This window comes from Tachypleus tridentatus, chromosome 9 (genome assembly GCF_004210375.1).
Source record: "Tachypleus tridentatus isolate NWPU-2018 chromosome 9, ASM421037v1, whole genome shotgun sequence".
Taxonomy (NCBI): Eukaryota; Metazoa; Arthropoda; class Merostomata; order Xiphosura; family Limulidae; genus Tachypleus; species Tachypleus tridentatus.
This window is the reverse complement of record NC_134833.1, coordinates 43,182,360-43,188,359: the sequence shown is the minus strand read 5'-3', so window position 1 is coordinate 43,188,359 and position 6,000 is coordinate 43,182,360. Positions and strand designations below refer to the sequence as shown.

Genomic DNA, 6,000 nt, shown 5'->3' with positions numbered 1-6,000 from the left:
CCTATTTCTACAAATAATCGATAAACTAAATGTATAAAAATATGGATTAAATTTGATATTGAAGATAAAAGTACCTAAGAACAGATCTCAGATAACTTGGAGAAGCTGAAATAATATTATCATGATGAAGCTAAAGCAAAAATGAATCACTAAAAAAAAGTTACTATATTAACAAACATGTTTCTCACTTACCACAGGTTGTATTATAATATTTTTTTCTTAAATAAAATAATCAATATATTTCTTATCCTTACTTTTCATATAGTATACTGTTAAAATAGCTTGGTAGACCTGCATTTATATGATACATTAATAGCACATGTATGTGTAAAAAATAAAATATAAACCTATCATAGACATTTTATGCATCAAATAAAAAATAATTATTATTATACATCAAAAATATTCACCTATTAAAATCATACTAAAACAAGTCTTATGCTGCAAGTTCTTTAGGTTTGTAGTTGAATTCTGTACACCAACTACTTGACAAATAAAACATTTAAAATGTTCATGTTACATTTACAAGAACAGAAGCATCAAAAAAGTAATTACCTAAAGCAGATGTGAGTTCTATAAAGCTAAATTATAAACAATCATTCAAATCCTTAAACATAAATCATATAAAAACTTTTTTAAATTTTGGTCAAATTTATTTTTGACAGATAAAAGTCTACATTACCTAAAGAAAACATTTACTTACCTTAGAAATAATCCTCGTCTTATTTTGTATCCTTTTCTCTACCAATTCCTTCCACCACACTGTACTATGTGTAACATCAAAGTGAAATGACTGGTTGTCAGAATTTGTTACATGTACACGCACCTTTGAAAGTTCTTGACTAGCTGAAGTTAAAACCTGAAAAATATATTTAATTTTAGCTATATCTTTACAACTCCTTTTGCAAAAAATACATGACGAATAATGAGATAAGAGACGACATTTCACTTCCAAGTAAAATTATTTTAATATGCAGAACAGTTTGATATGAAAGAACTAGATTCTTTTTTTTAAGGTAAATGATTATTTCTAGAATATTTGCAAAAAAAAAGGTGTTCCCTGGATATGGCCAGATGCATGATTCTGGCTACACCCATGTATTGTGGCCACAGACATAACTAAACAACTTTAACCCTACATGCAAAGGTGTACGTGCAGGGTTAAGTTCAAATGCTACGAACTTTCACAAAGTGCCATTCAACATGGTATAATGTATATGATGTCAGAATTAGGAACTACTAATTTTACTCTGACTTACTGACAGTTCATGATAAATAAGAGTAAATATCAGACACAGTATACAGGAATACTATAAAAAGCTGTAGATATGTGTTTTGGAGGTTCTATAAGTTATGGAAATGCAATATGCAAACTGAACAGAGGCATAGCCAGAAATGGCCATCGGAGGAGGGTTAGTTTGAGTGCTTGATGCAAGCGTTGCAGGCACGAAGCCATGCTAGGGGGGTCCAGAGGCATGCCACCCTGGAAAATTTTTTGATAAAAACATAAAAGAAAAGCCTGAATTATGCATTCTGAGACCACCTTTTTGGCAAATGTCAAAATGGTACACTGAGATGTTTGTCTTATTTTTTTAATCATAAATAAATATACAGGCCTATATATATAATACAGGGTGTTCGGAAGAAGTAGCTGTGCAGTTTGTAATCATATACATATATAAGTGCACAGTGACTTTTTTTGCAATTTGCACAGATTTTTTGCAATTTATACCTGTTTATGATGTGACAGGCAGAAACTTGGCTGATGTTATCATAACCAATCTGACAAAATATGGTATTAACATGGCTTACCTGCAAAAACAAAAATATGACAGTGCTGCCTCTATGAGTGGGAAATTCAATGGTATCCAGAGACACATAAATGATAAATTCCCACTTGCACCCTACGTACACTGCAGTGCTCATTCCCTAAACTTGGCAATTTCTGATACTTGTAAAGAAGTTCCTGTGCAAAATTGCATGGGAGTAATTTCTAGCATTGGAAACTTTCTCAATACACCAAAACGAAAGCACGTTTTGGCTCTTTTGGTGGAGAATAAAGCACCTGAATTGAAAAAAACAAGTCTGAAAAGTCTCTGCCCCACCCGGTGGGTTGAGAGGCATGATTGAGTCATTGTCTTTCTAGAATTAATCCATGCAGTTGCAGATGCCCTTGAGACCATATTAGGTTGGCAAGACAGAGATTCTGCCACGCAAGCCAATCAATTGTTGTGTTTTATAACACAGCCAGAATTCATCATCACTCTACTTACCATTGCTAAATTGTTTTCCTTTAGTTTACCTCTGTGCAACTTACTGCAGCAACAGAACATTGATTTAGGTGCTGCGATGCATCACGCAGAAATAGTGGAAGATTTAATCCATTCACTCAAAAATAATACTGTGAATGAATTTAACAATATTTTTTGTGAGGCTCAAACTCTGTGTAGTGAGCTTCAAATTGACATCATAATGCCAAGGCAGGCTAAAAGACAGATGTACCGTGCTAACTCACAAATCACTAGCCCTGAGGAGTACTTTCATATTGTTGTATTTGTACCATTTGTTGATCACTTTCTTGCACAAATATGTGACTGTCTGTCCAGTCACAAAACTCTCCTTACAAACTTCATATGTCTACTACAATCAGGATCTACCATAGAACGGTCAGAACCTACAGCACAACAAGGTGACCAAATTAAAGAGTTGATCAATATATACAAGGCTGACATTGACAGCACTTCACTAGCTGCAGTAGGTGAACTCAGGGTTTGGTACAAATCACTTGTAAACAACAGACGAAAAAATGCCATAGATGGATATGCAATGTGCAATGCAGAAATGTTCCCAGTCATTTCTAGACTCTTGAAAGTATTTGCCACGCTGCCTGTGTCAACGAGCTCAGTGGAACGTTCATTTTTTAACTCTCAGAAGACTCAAAACATATTTGAGAAATACCATCACTGAAGATCCATTGAATGGCCTGGCCTCATTATACATTCACCGTGATATTAAAGTTGACCAAACTGTGTTGTAGATGTCCTGGCAAGAAAGAACAGGCATTTGAGCCTTTCATAGATATTCGATTGTATTTCTCTAGTTCTGACAAAACGTCCTGTATTAAAAGAGTGTTCAATCAGAAATTTGCATTTGACCATTTGTTGTGTGTGAAATTATCTGCCATCAATCATGGATCTTTATGAAACTTCACAGGTGGCAACTGAACTTGTCTAAAAAGTTTGGGTCCAAGGGGGGTCACAGCTAACATTCCTTCACCAATATGGATCAATCTAATGGACAAACCTCATGCACATTCAGTTAAAGGTATTCCTATGTAAATTACTTGTTGTAAATATGGCTCAGACTTTTCACCCTGGAATTCTAGCTGCTGATTTGAACCATCTGAATACAGTACAGAATGAGAGCTAAAATCCAATTATTAGTGTTAAAAAACCTACAATCTACACTTTAAACAGATATTTTATTGTAACACTAAAATAAAATATTCCTTTTCATCAGTGTGTTTTTCTAAGCAGTAACATTTCATAAAGTTTAGAATAAACATAACATCAAATTGCCAGCATGGTTAATCAAAATACAGGAAACTTAGTATTCACTTGTGGTGCTCATGGATATCGTACATTTTGTTCTCAAAGTCTTGATGAATAGTAATCCTATTTTTTGTAGGTGTGCTGTTAGCACTTAAGTTTTATTTATTTTAAATGTGCAATTTATAACATAAAATATTAACATATAACAAAAAAAAAATCAACTATAACTTAGCTGGTTTTCTGACTAAACTTTAGATATGCATTAAACTATTTTCCTTTCCTATCAGAGGAGACTTGAGGTGACAGCCAACAATAAAATTGACAGAATAACTCAAACCCAATCTTGAGAGCAAGGTAATGCCAAAACTAAAAAAGTAAATTCAAATCTTCTGTAACTGTTGTTATAAGTAAACAGTTAGCATAGGAGAGAAAGACCTACTGAAATTGTTTTAAAAACAGTATGTGCTAGAAGAGATATGACATGAATTATTTGAATTGGACTTTAATTCAGGGTTTGTACACTTTTCAAGGTGAGAAATTGAAGAACCTTTTTGAAACATTCTTAAACTTTCTTCCCCAGTGCCATTTTTTAAATTCCTTTCTACATATGTACTGAGTTACATTCAAACTTTAAGTAATTACTTTACTATCAACTTACACAAATGAAATCAACACTATAATGAATGCTGTAATTTGATTTTTATGTTATCTAAGCTTCAGTTATTTTGTTTCAAAGGAAACCTTTAAAACAATACTTAGACTGCAGTATTCACATCATGAAATCCACATGCTATGAAAAATCTTGATTTTAGATACTGTTCACTCTTAGTCTCATAATCTGTCAATGTACATGTGTATGTAGACACTAAGTATGTTTCACCTACTCGACACATGACAACTAAAGTTTTTAGTTGCTTTGTCTGGGTAACAACTATAAATTTTCCAACCCTTGATAGAAGCCATGCTCACCTTCTATACTTTGCTTTCAGATCTACAGCATATATTTAGTTAGTTGACACAAGTCTACACATATTGATCTCATCTTCCACTGTACTCCATCAATGGTTAATTTGAAATTACCCTGCAGTTTTCCTATTGAAGTAGATGTAACTACCATTCATACTGTTGTCTACTTTATCAACTATACCACTTACAGTGGTTTCTTACTTTTCTACGCTACTAGAGAGACAGTTAAATTGTATTTAGATCTTATTTTTATATTTCAGTTAATTATGTATTGTGTATATTTAAAAATAATATCTGAATGGTTTAATGATTCTTATAACTTTAACCTGTCACCTGGACTGTAAAAGATTATAAGTGAAAAAATATATGAAATTACGCATATAAGAAAAACGTGAGTATTCTAGTAATTTCCTGTGAAGAATTGAAAGGTATGTACATATTTCCATTTGTTAATATTAAAGATTTTGTTGCTCTGTATGTTGATGATAATATATGGTTAATGATATATTAAAGAATATGGATAGTAAAATATAAACATTTACTTAGCTAAAAATCTTTTGATATTCATTCATGAGGTAATAGAGATCATGCAAATGAAATGCAAAATTATAAGATTAAAAATAATATTTTTCATACTTCATATAAAATCACCTTGCTGGTAAACTATTCAGAATTAGTGCAAATAACTAAATGAAATAACAAAGATATTAGAAATATTATAAAAATTAGATATTTCACTTTTTTTTGAAGCTACATACTTTTAGGAACATTTTTGTACAATTTCGAAAACATTCAATAACTACTTTTATTTTTGTCATGAAATGAGATGAGAAGGGCATCATCTTTACTCTGATAACAAATCAAGGAGCCAAAGTAGTTATGGATTTCAAGGACTTAAAACTAGAACTTTATTAATAATATTTGTTAATTTCAAATTATAAAAGAGGTGAACTATTTTGGGCAAAAAGTAAATGAAATTAGTGACAAATACCAAAGAAATTACTTTTTCTCTCCAAGAAAAAAACATTAGTTAAATTTCCTGAGATTTTGTTCATTTTCACTATAGAAACAAAGATTCATAAAAGAAGCTCTAGAGAAACAGAATTTTCATAGGCAAAGGATCAGAAAAAAATATACTTTTAAAAATAGAAAAATACTGACAGAAATACATATGTTAAATATTTTTTCTAAATACCACTTAGAAAAATGTTCAAGTAATGCACGTATAATTTTCTTTTCAGAATAAGCCTGAGTTTATATTTTTCACACTGTATACACAACAGTGCAATTTATATGGCTCCACACACAGAAAAACTAGCTTCATAATTGTAAATGTAGTATATCACCTTAAAACTTTATCCATTAAAGAAGCAGACTATTTGCCAACTCAATATACAATCAAACTGTGTTTTAGCAAACAAAGAATTAATCTCATTAATATCTGATTTTAATGAAATGTAAGGTACTTTTAACAATGTTTCCA

The 6,000-nt window shown here is 31.4% G+C and overlaps 1 protein-coding gene across 1 annotated transcript in view; it reads right to left on the bottom strand.

Annotated features, from left to right (window-relative positions):
* Positions 1-700: 700 nt before the first annotated feature.
* The window catches only part of LOC143227063 (telomere length regulation protein TEL2 homolog), a 30,340-nt gene continuing 25,040 nt past the window's right edge, over positions 701-6,000 (bottom strand). The window contains exon 7 of the mRNA XM_076458607.1: positions 701-859. The gene's annotated coding sequence lies outside the window, so the exon portion shown is untranslated. The remainder of the gene's footprint in view (positions 860-6,000) is intronic.